Here is a 17,474-nt window from a genome sequence, read left to right as displayed (position 1 = left end):
ATGCCCATTACTCCCATCAGGTTCAAGCGAGGTCTGTCAATTATAGCCACAATGTCTGCTTGCAGTCTCCACCCAGAAGTAAAACCAGGATGAGGGGTATATTAGGAAGAACAAATCCAAGCGTGACTGGTTATAGCTATAAAACACTTTTTTCCTTTTTTTTGCTCATGCAGTTGATGGGCAGCATGGTGCCTCACAGTTCTGAAAACATTGATGGATGGATGCAGTAATTAGAATTTTTCCTAGGTGACATTACACTGAAAGACAACTAACATACTCGAATCATAACAAATTGTTTCATACTTTGTTCTATGAAGGGTTTTTTTGTCATGATACACACATTTCTTTTGCTTGTTAAAAAAAAATGACAAACCAATTGTTGACTCCCCCCATATACTAGTTATGTCTTGCTTCACAACTGTGTGAGTCAGTTATGTGAAAAGGTGTCCGCCTGTGTTTTAGATCAGCCTCCTAATAATCACTATGATCTGAAATGGAAAAAAAAAGTCAACAAAAAGATGTTTTAGTACTGTTTTAACACTCATTTTTGTCCACTGATTTGCATTTTCATGCAGCTGAATTCTGTATTTTCATACCAGTCATTTTGTCCAAACAAAAATTGATATATAGAATTAAGAGTATTCTGAAAAGATGGAATAAAACCAAAATTGCCCATGATAATAATGATGTTGTCTATCGGTAACGCTCCATCAAACAGGAGGCAGCCTGTAAACTAACGAACACACAGAGCTGGCCTCCACTAAGTGCCATTGTAATTATCTATTATCCTCAAAGAATCATCCAAACAAGACATTATGGAATTTTGCATCGTACTGTGGATCAGTGGGGTAAAATTGTCATGGTTACCAAGCCTCTCCTACACAGGTTCTTTCTACCAGTGTAAGACAGAACGGTTGGACACATTCTTCTCTCTGACTCTTGGTTACTAATCTGCATTTTAGCATGACCTGCCAGCTGTAGGTGACACTGCTTGCTGGCAAGTCACTTTTTAGAAAGGCTATCAGAATGCACCAAATCATCATCTCAGCACTTTCGTCTAATCTGACCCGGAGGAAGGTTACAGCAGGTACTGAGACAGGCAGTGCTAACATTGTGTGGTAGGAGTGGCTACGCATTGCTTTAACGTCTGTAGAATCTCATGCAAATAAGAGTACAGTTCAGGAAGTTGACAAAATCATAAGGATTGTGAATTTATAGTGGTCCCTCTCTACACAAGTAAATACCATGAGCGTGTGTATACATGGACATGATAGGAACTCATCACAGTCATGCATGCATGTTTATTGGAATTCTAGAGTTGTTGTGCATTGAGAATGGTGTCAACTTGGCATTACCCATCCAAGAGGAATGTGTGGGCAGGGGTGCCCACCCCAAGTCGACAGGTGACTATAACTGCGAAACAGAAATGACTTGTCATTGCATTTGAGTTTTCACATGATTGCACTTTGAAATTTTAGCCATTTTTCGAGTTTACAGAAATGTAAAAAAATGTCCTGTCGTCAATTCAAATTGCTTGAAATCTAAAATGAAAAGCACTAGATATAAAGTTTTTTTTTATTCCACAGAGACAACATTTGTAGTGCCATTTGTCATTATAGCTAATCTAAGTAGTTTTGTGCTATGGTGTGCTGATGTACAGTAAACTGACAGACCCATTCCCCTTGAATTTGAAAACAAATGATTTATGAATTATTTCCGTTGTCCTAATGTTAAGGATCTTAATGGTCCAGTAAAGCATTTAACAATCTGTTGTTTTGCGAGACTTTAATTGGTTGCTGTGAGTTCATTCTTATAATTAGCATAGACATTTTTGTTGTCCAGTTTGATGACCAGAATTGTATGTAAACATTTTTTTCGTGGATGTATTGCTCTCCAATATATTTATATATATATATATATATATATATATATATAATATATATATATATATATATATATATATATTTTTTTTTTTTTTAAATCTCTCATCTGAAGCCTTAGTGATAAAAGGTAACCTCACCCAACATTGTGTACACTTGAACTCTGATAGGTCACAGTTGGGCATTGTTCTTTGGTCAAGGAACAGAAAAACAACTATAAATTAGTGTGTTGACTGAGAATTAATAAGAAATGACAGATATATAATTAGAAAATGTTTTATACAGTATGGTCAAATATCTCTAAGCTGCCAACTTTTTAATATCATTAATGAAGATACTGGTTATCGCTCAAAGTTCAATAATAGCGTTATCGGAGGAATTCAGTTGTCAGATATATTCACTTACTCAGAAATTCTTCTTTTGTATTGAGTTAAATACTCGTGGAGATTACTGAAGTGTAATTCCAAATATTACCCAAGTCAGTGTGAATTTACAAGAAGAATTATTCAAATTTATAAGTATCTTGCAATGATTTTAGTGCTTTGACCTTTTCGGTCCCTCTGCTAAACAGTGTGCTCCACTGTGTTGCTTCACAGTCAACCCCAGATTCCACTCATTTTGACAACAAAACGAGCCTCTGGTGCTTGTATTTGATCATGTACACGGGTTTCCACTTAGGATGTCCTGATAGAGTTGCTTTTCCTGTGCCTCACACTGACTTAATAGATGGCATCGCTCAGCACTCAACATTGTTTATCAACATTATCCAACGGTCTTAAATATTAACATCAGAATCAGATTTCTTGGCCAAGTATGTTACAATACATACAAGCTTTTGTTTCCAGTAGTTGAAGGAACTCGCGCATGACAACAGCCAAAATAACACACTATACATTTAGTACATGAAAAAAAAACACGAATATGGAGTATCGCTGAGCATTGAACGTGTACCACTAGCATGGTGATATTGGGAAAAAAACAAAAAAACAAATGGGAAAATGATGCATCCTAAAGTAGCTAAGTTGTCTGGGGCTCATGCCCCTGGTAGGGTTCCCATGGCAAAAAGATCCTAGGTGAGCGACCAGACAAAGTACGACTCCAAAACCCCTATGACGAGTACAAAAAAATGTTTTCCCTTGCCCGGAAGCGGATCTCCAGGGCCCCCCTCTGGAGTCAGGCCTGGAGGTGGGGCTCGAAGGCGAGCGCCTAGTGGCCAGGCCTGCACCCATGGAGCTCGGCCAGGCACAGCCCGAAAGGGTAACATCGGTCTCCCTTCCCATAGGCGCACCACCTGCGAGAGGGGCCACAGGGGTCGGGTGCTATGTGAGCTCGGGGGTGGCCAAAGCTTAGCGATCCGATCCCGATCTTGGGACATGAAATGTCACTTACCGCTCCCACCGCATTTTGGAGTCCTTAGAGGGAGTGCTGGAGAGCGCCCCCTCTCGGGACTCCATCATTCTGCTGGGAAACTTCAATGCCCACCTGGGCAATGACAGTGAGAGCTGGAAGGGCATGATTAGGAAGAACGCCCCCCCCCCCCCCCATCCAAACCCGAGTGGTGTTCCCTTACTGGACGTCTGTGCTCATCACGGATTGTCCATAACGAACACCATGTTCAGGCATAAGGGTGTCCCCATGTCCACCTGGGACTAAGACACCCTAGGTCACAGTTCGATGATTGACTTTGTGGTCGTGTCATCAGACTTGCGACCGCATGTCTTGGACACTCGGGTGAAGAGAGGGGCGGAGCTGTCTACTGATCACCACCTAGTGGTGAATTGGCTTCAATTATGGGGGAAAATGCCGGTCAGACGTGGCAGACCCAAACATATTGTGAGGGTCTGCTGGGAACGGTTGGCAGATTCCCGTGTCAGAAAGAATTTAAACTCCCACCTCCGAAAGAACTTTGTTGACATCCTGGAGGAGGCGGTGGACATCGAGTCCGAGTGGATGATGTTCCACGCCTCGATTGCTGAGGTGGCCGACCGGAGCTGTAGCCGTAAGTTGGTCGGTGCCTGTTGTGGCTGCAACCCGTGAACACGTTGGTGGACACCAACAGTGAGGGATGCTGTCAAGCTGAAGAAGAAGTCCTATTGGGCATTCTTGGCCTGTGGGACTCCTGAGGCAGCTGACAGGTACCGGATGGCCAAGCGGAATGCAGCTTTGGTGGTCACTGAAGCAAAAACCAGGGGGTGGTAGGAGTTTGATGAGGCCATGGAGAACGACTTCAAGATGGCTTTGAGAAAATTCTGGTCAGTACAGTGCCTCTGGATTGGCAGACTGGAGTGGTCCCCCTTTTTAAGAAGGGTGACCGGAGCGTGTGTTCCTACTATAGGGGGATCACACTCCTCAGCTTCCCTGGTAAGGTCTATTCAGGGTTATTGGAGAGGAGGGTCCGTCGGGAAGTTGAATCTCGGATTCAGGAGGAGCAATGTGGTTTTCGTCCTGGCCGTGGCGCAGTGGACGAGCTCTCCACCCTCGACAGGATCCTTGTTGGTCCATGGGAGAACCAGTCTATATGTGTTTTGTGGACTTTGAAAAGGCGTTCGACCGTGTCTCTCAGGAAGTCCTGTGTGTGTGTGTGTGTGTGGGGGGGGGTGTACAGGAGTATGGAGTGCCGGACTCGTTTCCCGTGAGAGCTGGACTATGCCAAGGCTGCCCTCTGTCTCTGATTTTGTTCATAACTTTTATGGACAGAATCTCTAGGTGCAGCCAAGGCGTCTAGTGTGTCTGGTTTGATGGCCTCAGCATCGCATCTCTGCTCTTTGCAGATGATGTGGTTCTGTTGGCTTCTTCAAGCTATGATTTCCAACTCTCACTGGAGCGGTTCACAGCGGTTCACACACAGTATGAAGCGGCTGGGATGAGTATCAGCTCCTCCAAATCTGAGACCAAGGTCCTCAGTCGGAAAAGGGTAGCGTGCCCTCTCCGGGTTGGGGATGAGATCCTGCCCCAAGTGGAGGAGTTCAACTATCTTGGGGTCTTGTTCACGAGTGAGGGAAGAATGGAGCAGGAGATGGACAGATGGATCGGTGCAGCGTTTGCAGTGATGTGGAGTTTGTATCGTTCCGTTGTGGTAAAGAGGGAACTGAGTCGAAAGGCGAAGCTCTCAATTTACCTGTCGATCTCCGTTCCTACCCTTACCTATGGGCATGAGCTGTGGTTCGTGACCGAAAGAACAAGATCCCAGATACAAGTGGCTGAAATTATTTTCGTCTGCAGGGTGTCCAGGCTCTCCCTTAGCGATAGGGTGAGGGGTTCAGCGTCGAGCCTCTGCTCCTCCGCATTGAGAGGAGCCATATGAGGTGGCTAAGGCATCTGATTTGGATGCCTCCCTGGTGATATTTTCCGGGCATGTCCCACTGGAAAGAGACCTGGGGAGGTCACAGGACACACTGGAGAGACTATATTTCTCTGCTGGCTTGGGAATATCTCTGGATCCCTCCAGAGGAACTGGAAGAAGTGGCTGGATAAAGGGAAGTCTGGGTATCCCCGCTGAAGCTACTTCCCCCGCGACCCGAACCAAAAAAGCAGTAGACAGTGGATGGATGGATGGATCAGACTTACCTGAGGAAAGTAGTTTAAAGGTGATGACCAGGATGTGGAGAATCCAAGATGATTTCGCATCCCCTTGTTTTAGTCCTCACAGTGCGCAAGTCTACAATAGTGGGTAGGTATGTGTTGAGAATATTTTTGGGGAGTCTCTACTGTCCACTGCAGTCTGATTCTGTCCTTAGTGGGAGCACCAAATGAGATTGTGATGGAGATACACAGTACTAATTCGATGACTGCTGTGTAGAACTACCGCAACAGTTCCTGTGGCAGGCCGTCTTTCCTTAGAAGCTGCAGGGAGTAGAGGTCTTTTTGAAGCTGGAGTTGATGTTGGTCTCCCATTTAAGGTCCTGAGAGACAGTAATTTCCAGGAACTTGAAGGTCTCGATGGTTGAAGCAGGGAAGTTGGACAGCGTAAATGGCAGCTGTAGCAAAGGATACCTCCTGAAATCCACGATCATCTCTACAGTCTTGAGATTGTTCAGCTCCAGGTTATGTCAGTGGCATTACAGCTCCAGGCGTTCCACTTCTGATATGCAGACTTGTCACAGTCTTTGATGAGCCCAATGACTGTGGTGTCATCTGTGAACTTCAGGAGTTTTGACAGCATTGAGATGAAGCAATTCGTCTATAGAGAAAAGAGCAGTGCTGAGCGAGACGCATCCTTCGGGGGGCGTTTGTAGATGAGCTTCCCCCAGCCTCACTTTCTGTGTCCTGCTTGTCCGGAAGATATAGATCCACTGGTAGATGCCAGGTGAGACGTTGAGCAGGAGAAGCTTGGAGGAGAGCAGTTTGGGGCTGATGGTGTTGAACATACAGCTGAAGTCCAGAAGAAGGATTCTCTCATAGGCCCCTGCACTGTTAAGGTAATCCACGATGAATTACAGCCCCATGTTTGACTACATTACCTATAGACCTGTTTGCTCAATTGGCATACTGCAAGGGTTCCAGCAGCATTCCTCTGACGTGATTAATTTGGTTCAGCATGAACATGTTCAAAGGGCTTCATAACCACAGATGTCAGTAGGATATATCTGCACTCATTCAGTCCTGAAATTGCAGTTTTCTTGGACAGTGATATGATGGCGGGATGGCACTTCACATACTACCGGAGATCTATTACAGAGCTATGTGAAAACTGGAGTGAACTAGTCATGTTTATCATGAGCAAAATCAGGTACCTTGTGGCATCTCACAGTGTCCAGCACCTTAAATGGTACCCAACTCTAAATAGCACTTACAGTACATACGTTTCTAAACATGATGCACTTCCAAGCAGCATTAATGATTCACAAAAGAAAATCTACTCATCACACATTAAGTCAAGTGTAAATTGTTGACATGCGTAATTGTAACAGTGAAACACTTGGAAAGAAATTAATGCAGTAAAAGTTAGGATGAGATAACTCCATTTTGCTGTTCTTGGTTTGCCTTTACATTACTATTGTGTACATGTGCCTCGAATTAGTCTACATTATTGTTTGTGAACATATTTTAAAACAAAGACTACATAATTATTCTTTCAGACCCATTCCCTTCCTCTCTGACAGTGTAGATGCTCTCTAATTACATTTTTTCTGCTGTGTGATTAATGTGATTGGCCTCACAGCATATCAGATCAGCTCCACTAATCTCCTTACAAACATGTCAATGCAATGCAGCACTACATTAGAAAAAACAAAAACAAAAGACAAATGTACAGTTTTATAATTCTTTGAAGATACTGCTGCATATCTATAATTGCCTTACTTGGTCAAATCTAATCTGCATTTTTCCCACGTGTATTCAAAATATACGGTTTAATATTCCATTAGTGGTGCATATCATTTTAATCTTTTGTGAAGCACATCAGCTGCATATTGATTATACCTAATCATCTGTCATTTAATTTAGAAAGAGACCTTACAGAGTGATTTTTTTTTTTTTTTCTGCATTAATTTTAGACTTAGCTTACTTTTGACAAATACCAATGTTAAAATGTTATTTAAAAAAAAAAACATCTTGTATATTTAATACATGTTTTAAGAACTAGTCAGAGGTCAGGCGGTGTCATGGAAGTGATTTCCATTGTAGGTTGTGTTAGACTATTAGACAGTTTGTAGTACACCATTATGTCTCAGCATATTCATTGAACATTTTCGTGCACCCAACGTTTAAGAAGTGCACGCAAAGTTGGTTTACTACTGGTGAAACCAGAACTAAACTACACATTCCAATGAAAAAGGGATTTATTGTAATCATTTATTTCATTACGTTAACTTAGAATTTTTATGGAAACACCATGTTAAAAAAGTGGTTTTAATTTACAGTACGAGATAGTTCAACAGCAGTTGGTTATGGCTCAAAATCCATGTCCATGAATATTTAACTGTCCCACTTGCTTCAGTTTTAATTAGTGAAGATACTGAACCTCCCCTTCTATGATTGTGCTCGTGTTCATGTGCAATAGTGGACCAATGTCCATTAAGAAAACATTTACCAACTCCGGAAGTGCTTCGAACAAGCAAAGCAACGCTCCATTTTACCTGAAAACGTTGCCACTTTGTTGTTTTATTTATGGCCATGGAAAGTCCTCCCACAATATGCTTGAAAATGAATACATCAATCTTACTCAGGAAGAGCAGCCATATACAAATGAACTGATGAACAATGCATTTATTGGATCATAGTCCTTTTCTGAAGGCCATTTCCATCTCACAAACACATTTGCCTAACGTTACCTCCAAAAGTGCTATTATGGGGCATGGACAAGGTCATGCATTTACAGTAGTGTATTGAATTATGCAAATTCATATTCTCTATAAAGTGAATTAGTGGCACACACCATAGATATTTGCGTACATCCATATCATTCACTCAGTCAGGTTTTTGTTTGGGAATAGCTCATCATAGCAATGACAAAGGCTATGTCACTTGGAACCTTGTGTTCGTGTTCTCCCTGCAGAAGGCCAACTAGTGTGCACGCTGGTGAGTGTTTCCCAAAGGGCCTCAGCTGTTAGGCTCATTACTGTCCAGTTCCTGCTGCCAGCTCCTGTGAAGCCTTTTATTTGACACCCCATTTAGAAAATACTGTACGCCACTAAATATGTGATGAAAGCCAACCTCAAGGTAAAGCTTAGTTTCTTCTTGAAGACTACTTCCTTGGCGTACAACATAGACGTTGGCTCCAAACAGAAGCAACTCCCTGCTGGAGATCTACTCATTCACTCTATGCTTCACTTTTTCTTGGCTTGCGAGCTCATTTTGTGAGAGTGGATCATACAAAAATACTTCCCATGGCATTGAGTCTTAACGTATAAAACTCCACTAGCACTAATCGTGAGAATATTTAATTTACCAGTTAAAAAAAAAAAATCTTGCAGTTTTGCGCACAGCTTTGCCTTTAGGGCATGCTTATGCTTGCATGATGCTCTTTCAGTCAAAGTACTGAAACAGTAGATGTGTGTTCATTGTGTGTGTTGCTTGCAATGGGACATTTCATCAAATTTCACTCTCAAAAAGGTAATCCACTCGCACTCCAAATTACCTGGCATACTCTCCTGATATGTACTGTACATCCTGTAGGACATTTTAATGCAAAATCTCACTTGTCAGAACCTCATCATTTCATTTCCCTGTGTACTAATTTCAGTTATTGCACAATACTATTGACTGTTTTCAACCAAAACACAGAAAACAATAATTCTGTTTTCCCAATGAGAAATGAAATAGAAGCTTTTTTTTTTTTTTTTCCACAGCTACCATTTTGCCATTCCTTCTATTTTGGTCCCGCTCTGGCTGCAGGGGTTTAATGTCATCCGCCTATGGTTACTGTAATTTGAGACTCACAGAATGAAAAGAGAGAAAGAAGCCTTCTTATTTTGTATTTGAACAAGACCTTTATTATATGGCCATTTATGCTCAGGTACCAACATCAAGACAGACACTCGGAAAAGAGAGCATAAGTACTTTTAGAGCTTCTGATTTTATTGTGTCTATAATTTGTCACAAAATGCAATATTTTATACATTGTATTTATTTAGCATCATTTGGATGGTTATAAAGTTCACAGGTCAAGCGAGGTCCTATAAAAAATGTAATTGGATGTTATTGAATATCATGGGTAGGCTTGGGGGGGTAACAGAATACAAGAGGGAAAAAAGGTAACTGTGTTCCTTACAATTACATAAAAAAATGTAATCAGATTTCAGACATTTAGGATTACACCTTTAATGCAAGAGAAGATGTATAATTTTTGAGCCCCCCAAATGTGACCTGTTTGCAGTGTATCATTGTGTTGTTTTACGTACAAAACTTATGAATCTAGTCACTGCCCCTGCACTCCAAAAACATGCATGCTGAACAAGACAAAACATATATATTAAGCTATAGTTTACAGATATTTTATTTAATCTTGTTGTATTTATTGTTGAAGTTATCCAAAAGTAATTGACAGAGATACATTGGTTCGCTAATCAGCAAATTTTACCATTAATATTGTGATGGATGGATTACATTACTGACTACATTTTTACAGGTAACTATCAGAATATGTTTTACAATAACCCTCCCAAACCTGATTTTAGGTTTTTCTTAGTTATATTGACACATACATTACTCAAATGACAGCTGCAACTACATAGTTATCCAACTATCCATCCATCCATCCATCCATTTTCTTTGCTGCTTATCCTCACAACGGTCGCGGGAAGTGCTGGAGCTTATCCCAGCTGTCAACGGGCAGGAGGCGGGCTACACCATGAACTGGTTGCCAGCCAATGGCAGGGCACATAGAGACAAACAGCCACATTCACAGTCACACCTAGGGGCAATTTAGAGTGTCCAATTAATGATGCATGTTTTTGGAATGTGGGAGGAAACCGGAATGCCCAGAGAAAACCCACACACATACTGGGAGAACATGCAGACTCCACACAGGCAGGTCCGGGATTAAACTCGGGACCTCAAAATGTGACCCCAACGCTTTACCAGCTGTCCCATCGTGCCGCCACTGCATAGTCATCTTTATCATTTGTGCACGGCTAAAAGTTAGCTAGAGGCAGAACACTGTTGACTGCCCTGTAGAAGAACAAACCTGTGCTTGTACATGCTGCAAAATACTTATTTTATCCTTCACATATTTAGTAACTGTCACCAGCTTGGTTCATGCTCTGTGTTGTGAATGCTGAAACTTCCCCCTGAAGGCACACAATCTTGAGACCCAGCTGCTACGGCTTGGCGACTTCAGCTGGGGCTTGGCAGTCATTTTTGTAGTAGTCCTCAGTGCCTCCCAGCCAATTGTATAGACATCAGCCAGTGGTGGTGTTTTTTTTTTTTTTTTTTTTGGGAGGGGGGGGGGGTTTAATGGCCTGCAGAGGAAAAAATCCTGCTGACCTCCTATGAACTGCCAGTGGCTGGGTTTAGCTACATGAGCAAGGTGAGGCGTTCTCCCTCAGGTAAATGCTGCCAAATTTCAAGATCAGGAGTAGTTTCCAAAATCCTATCAGATAAATTCAATGTATAAATCATAGCCTGGTTGTATCATAAGTCTCAATAATATCCTGCTTCGTTCTATTTGATTGTGTGTACATTAAATGGCATGTACAGTGCCGTGAAAAAAGTATTACTTCCCTTCTGAAATTCTTTTGCATTATTTCCCCACTTTGATGTTTAAGATCATCAAACAAATTCAAATATCTGACAAATGTACCCCAAGTAAACCTTTTTTAATTGGCAGGTTTATTTATTAAGGAAAAAAGAAACCATTCAAAGTACCTAGGCCTGTCTGAAAAAGTTCTCCCCCCCCATGTAAAATTATGAATTATCCATCAATTTTCTGAGGCATTTATCCCTCATAAGGGTCACGGGAGTGCTTGGAGCCTATCCCAGCAGGAGCAGGAGCCAGGGTGCACCATGAAATGGTTGCCAGCCAAATGCAGAGCACATGTAGACAAACAACCAGTTGCATACATAATCACACTTAAGGGCAATTTAGAGTGTCCAATGAATGCATGTTTTTGGGATGTGGGAGGAAACCGGAGTGCCCAGAGAAAACCCACACAGAGAGATAACATGCAAATTCCTCCATACTGGCGGGGCCAGGATTCAAACCCCAGTCCACAGAACAATGGGGCCAACGATCGAACCAGTTCCTTCACCGTGCCGCCCAACAACATACAGATTCTTATTATTCATTCATACTAACTTATTTGAGTAGTTATAAAGCTTAGTTATCTTTTATAATGAGAATAACATTATTTTATATTATGCTAAAAATGTTTCACGATCATTGGCAGTTGGAAAACCGCCAATGACTGTCCATGGCACGCCTACACATCAACTGCTGATCCTATTTACTGTAAAATAAAACATTTTTACACTTCTACAACTACTATGTATTTTTAGTGTGAGATTAACTGTTGTGGGAGTAATGTGTCACCACGTAAACTTTAAGATGTGATTTAAATACCAGAAAAATTTGTAATACATCAGTTCCCCGTTGGAATTTATGTGAATTTGTTACCGTACTTCCTATAAGACGAGAACTCAACAACAATGGAAAATCACATCATTTCTGGTCTCATCAGAAAGCTTTGGATTCTCTTCTGCTAAGTATTTAATTGGAATATATGTCATTATACATATGAACCTACAATGATTGTAAAACAGTCCCTCAAGGATCAAACGACACATCGTCGTTAGGCTAACACTGAAATGCTGCTTCCAATCTTTAGACGTACAATACGTATCTTCACCAAATGCGACACGATTACCACAAGCTATACTTCACTCAAAATAATTACAATTACAATAACATCATTTTAACATTAAATTTTCAATTGACCCACCCCGTTTTAATACAAACTACAGGCACATTGGCACTTTTTGCAAACATACCAAGGTAAATTGTATTGTAGATGTAGTTTTCAGTTTCAAATTTGGAATTGACATAATTCATTATTTCTAGTTTTATTTTGCTTTTATAGTCGCGCTGATGCAGGAGAGGCTCTCCAATTTCATTGTATAGTCGTATGATGACAATAAATGGCATTCATTCATTCATTCAGTTTAGTTTATTTATTCATAATTGAAGTTGACTTTTGCAAATATACAGCAGGCATTGCTGGTATCATACTATAAATAAGATAATTTTTTGGTTTGATCATTTGAATTATAAAAATGAAACATGGAATTGCAGCTAGTTCATGGACGTTAGTTTCATTGCGTCAGTGTCTAATGGACAGAAACTGAGTGATCAACCCTGAAGGTCTTATAATGATGCTTGTTGTATTACCATTGTGTCCACCAGCCATAAAATGACATTCTGCTTCCTTCATTTACAGCGCCATTGAACTCTGAGGCATTTTTTTCCTTGCTGCCCAGCATATCAGCCTGGCAAAACAATTGTGGTGTGAAGCTATGTGATTACTAGAAGATATTAAGTTATATTGCTGTGGAAAATGTCAGTTTGGGTCTTGTTGGATCTCAGTAGATCATAACATACTGGTTGGAAACATGGGTAGGACTAAATGAAATGGTTCTTTAATGATTCAGATCCTACCTGGAGGAAAAGAGCTACTCTGTAACCATTGAAAATGCACAATCTCAACAAATAGCAATGACCTATGGGGTCCCTTGAGGGTTAGTTCTTGGACCCATTCTGTTCAACCTATATATGGTACCCTTGGGTGAAGTTTTCCAGAACTTTAATTTTAACTATCATAGCTATGCAGATGACACACAGTTAGTTTCTCCAGATGACTGCAGTTCAATTGAGGTGTGATGCCACTCTCTAAACCAGATAAATAACTGGATGAGTTGAAAAATTCTTTAACAAAACCACAACAAAACTGAGATAGTTTGTCAATAAAGTAAAAAGGATTGCTGTTGATAAATACCTGGCCTCACTTTCTTTAAAAATGAAAGACCAAGTGTGAAATCTTGGTGTTCTGATAGATTCCGACCTGACTTTCAACAGTCATATCAAATCAATTCCTAAATCTCCTTTTTACCATCTGAAGAACATATCTAGAGTGAAGGCTTGCACGTGTTAAGCAGACCAGGAGAAGGTCATCTATGCTTTTATCTCAAGTAGACTTGTCTATTGTAATGGTCTTCTGACTGGAGTGGCAAACATGGCGAGGCAGCATTCGGATATTACGGTGCACAAAAATTGAATAAATTGCCAACAGAGGTGACATCATCCACAAGTGTGAATGTTTTCAAATCCAGTTTAAAGGCTCTTTTTTTCTCATATGTTTGAAAGTGTTTTGACTTTTTGTTCTATATTTTTTGCACTGTATGCTGTTTCAATTGTACTTTTATTTTAAAATGTTTTTTTTTGTATTTCAATGTTTTTAATCATGTAAAGCACATTGATTTACCTTGTGCATGAAATGCGATTCACAAAAATTTGCTTTGCTTTGGAACATTGGTATAATGCTAACATTACAATGAAATGAAACCTTCTCACCCTGGAAACTCAAATGCCTAGAAAAAGTCCAGTAGGTTAACACATTGGGCCACATTTTTAATGTTTGAAAGGCACATCTTAATTATTAAAAGCAGCGTTCTTCATTTAATCACATCTCTGGATATATTGTATCTTGTTTGGCCTCATGACACTGTCAACGTTGCCAGCATGGACCGATTGGCATTGTGAAAGCTCCACGTGAGTTGGGGTGCAATTATAGTGTTTAAATCAATGGGCAGCCTTCATTGGATCAATTGCTGTTATCTTTACGACCAGCTGAGGCAAAATTCTCAGCATAATTAAGCTCCCTTCCAGGCGACCTAATGAAGGGCATTTCAAAATGTCAATGGATACATTGATTTTTAAAATGGAATTATTATTATACTTTAATAGTTTGGTTTGGTGCTTGAGAAGTCTAGCTTATGCTGCAACTTTTTGTTCATATTTAGTTGGCATATTAAGCCTATATATAGGTTAATGAAACATTGTAATAAATTATGGGTGTATGTCAGTGGGTTGGCCTCACAATTCCGAGGACTGGAGTTCAAATTGCAATCCCGCCTGTGTGGAGTTTGTACATTCACCCCGTGCCTGCTTGGGTTTTCTCTGGGCACTCCACGTCCCAAAAAATATGCATTCATTGGAGATGCTAAATTGCCCTTAAGTGTGATTGTGAGTGCGGCTGTTGTCTGTCTCTATGTGCCCTTCAATTGCCTGGAAACCAGTTCAGGGTCTAGCCTGCTTCCTGCCCAATGATAGCTGGGGTAGGTTCCAGCACTCCCGTGACATTTGTGAGGATAAGGAGCTCAGAAAATGGAGGGATGGATGAATGTAATAAATGATCGACATTTAATTATATCTGGCAGTCCACCTTACATTTCTGGTTTGAAAGCAGATACCGACTATAGCCCCCCCCCCATTCACTGCCCCACCACAGCACCATCCCCGTCCATCTGTATTATATAGAATGCATCCTTCCTTCTGTTTCATCACTTCAAAACACAAATATATTTTGAATATTTCCCCAACGGCATGACATGCACCAAAGTGTTCTAACCAGTTTTTGTAAAGATTATACATTCTTGGTTCCATATTTGCATTTGCCCTGCCTTGATACCGTAATAATTTAATTCACAGTTGTCAGCAACACTTCCCCAAACTTGTGTGACGAATGTGCCTGCTTGTGGATAGGTCAAAATCCATGAGTCCAACATTCTGTCAGCCTTCAGCTATCATTAGCCTCACTAAGTTTACATCAGCCTGCTGTTCCAGTTACTTTGTTGGATTGAGGCTCTCCAGTATCATTCATGTGTATGGGGTGGTTTCACTGTTATCTTTTGTTAGGTGTGATGGAGTGTCTCATTAAAAGAGCTGACCCACCTCCTCCAGACAGATGCCAAAACTCTGGGTTTCTGCTGCATTGGAGAACGTGCCAAGGGGACCTCGGGGACACTTGGATACATAAATACACAGCCTATCAGACATTTCAGATTTGTTGTTTTCCTCAATAAGACAATAATTTCAGGAAGACCGTATTTTGTCAGAGAAGGACAAGCATTTCGATGAGCAGATAAGGTCACTGTTCAGGTGAGGTAAGTCGGATAGATAGTTGATACACAGTTCTATAAGGGACTGGGTGAGAACACCTGATTGGGATCTGTCTTCATCTGCACACCATAAGTAAAAGCAGTCATGTCCTCAGGAACCTCTTATGGAATTTGGGTCATTTTATCCATTAATAATGATATAGCCGCTATCGTATTGTGTATGCTCTACTTCCATACTGTAGTAGCTTTATCTTTGTGGGATAGATTTACACCATGTTTTTCTTTTTCAACAATTCCTTGCAACAAATGAATTAAAAATTGCTAATCCTTTTGGGATTTTTCTATTCATCCATTTTCTGAGCTGCATATCCTGAAGGGGTCACGGAAGTGTTAGAGCCCATCCCAGCTGTCATTGGGCAGGAGGCAGGGTACAACATGAACTGGTTGCTAGCCAATCGCAGCATTTGGGATTTATAGATCTATAATTAATATATTACTATAATTTATACATACTAGATTTAACTGGTGAGCAGTGTATTCAGTCGTCTCATAGCACGATGTGTGTATATTTAACCACAGAACTGTAGTTCGGGTGGGGACAGTACAGTTGATTCTATTCACAATGCTTAGAAGTGGAAGCATAAGAGAGCCTGACAGATGCCCTTTTGAGATCAGCTGTAGATGTTTAGTGCTGCAATTGCACAGCCTGATTTTCTAATGCTGCAGATAGTGTCTAAAAGATTCAAAGAGAGAGGCATACCAGTGCAACATCATTGCCTTTACACAAGACAACATAATGAAGTTCCTGTCCCCTATCTTGAATTTAAAAGTTTTAAAACTTTGCTTGAGTTGGCGTGACACACCCGAAGCTACAGGCTTCATCCGAGTACCATAGTACATAATACATCAGACAAGTTTTCACGGAAATTTTTTTTTTTCATACTAGAATTACGGCAATTATGCTGGCTAAGGTGCCCTATGTATCTACATAATGTATACAGTAACCTTGTCACATTTCACAAGACAAAACTAAGATACATTTATACTTTATTGCATTTGCCTTAGATTGATGGACTGCAGTGTATGTTTTCCCTTGAACAAAATTAGTTTTTTTTTTTAATTGGTTTGTTAAAATGTAATTTCCTTGGTTCAATTAAATCTGAGTTCATGACTGTAGGGTTGACTTATTTTGCCTGAATGAAAGTATAGATTTTCCTCATGCTTGTGAGGGGTGAATGAACATTGGGGGTGAAGTGGGTGAATGAACATGATTTCAAACGCTGGTTTAAAACCTGGATAAGGCTGGATATTGAACACCCTTGTGCATGTGATGAGTAAACCAGAAACCTCCAAGGCTTCGTAGTAGTGCTGACATATCCACATCAAAAGGTTCCTGGGGGCCTGGCATGGGATTGGGGGGTGTGCGGGTATCAGACCGGGTTTCAGCACATCTGTACTGTTGCCTGGTGCATGTGCCCTGGCCCTCCGCTCTGCCCGCCCTCATGGATACACCACGTACACCCACCTCTGGGGGGCACTAGATCGTGGATGGGGGGGATTTGGCTGTTAGGGTTAGCCTGACTTAAAAACCAAGGTCCCTTTGTGATTTCTTAGTATTTTAATTTAAGTTTACTAATACTCAAAGTAGATCAGTTGAACTGAACATAATTTGTAGAGACGGGACAACAACAACGAGCTAATTGTAAACAGGATGAGTAAAATAAATCATTACACATCTTCAACATGGAAATATTAAATATGGATGTTGCATGAGACTGTAGTGCTACACCCTGTGAGGGAAGATATGACAGGACAAGGACAGGAGAAGAAGCATGCAGGATAAGGGTTGTGAACCAACTGCAACTGAAGTGTGGTGTGACTAAGTGAATTATAGAAGTCTATAGAACAAGAATATAAGTGTGGGGATGCACAAACAATTCGCGGATACATTTTTCTCCACTATAGTCCAATATACTGTACATTCATAGACACCTGTAGACAGCGACACTCTGAGGTGGCCCAGCTGCAAGAGCTTTTCTCATA

The 17,474-nt window shown here is 40.9% G+C and overlaps 1 protein-coding gene across 2 annotated transcripts in view; it reads left to right on the top strand.

Moving 5' to 3' along the window:
• The window catches only part of LOC133498273 (protein kinase C-binding protein NELL1-like), a 216,065-nt gene that overhangs the window by 43,246 nt on the left and 155,345 nt on the right, over nt 1-17,474 (top strand). The gene's annotated exons all lie outside the window — the stretch shown is intronic.

Source organism: Syngnathoides biaculeatus, chromosome 3 (genome assembly GCF_019802595.1).
Source record: "Syngnathoides biaculeatus isolate LvHL_M chromosome 3, ASM1980259v1, whole genome shotgun sequence".
In the NCBI taxonomy this organism is placed as follows: domain Eukaryota; kingdom Metazoa; phylum Chordata; class Actinopteri; order Syngnathiformes; family Syngnathidae; genus Syngnathoides; species Syngnathoides biaculeatus.
This window is presented reverse-complemented; position numbering and strand designations above follow the sequence as displayed.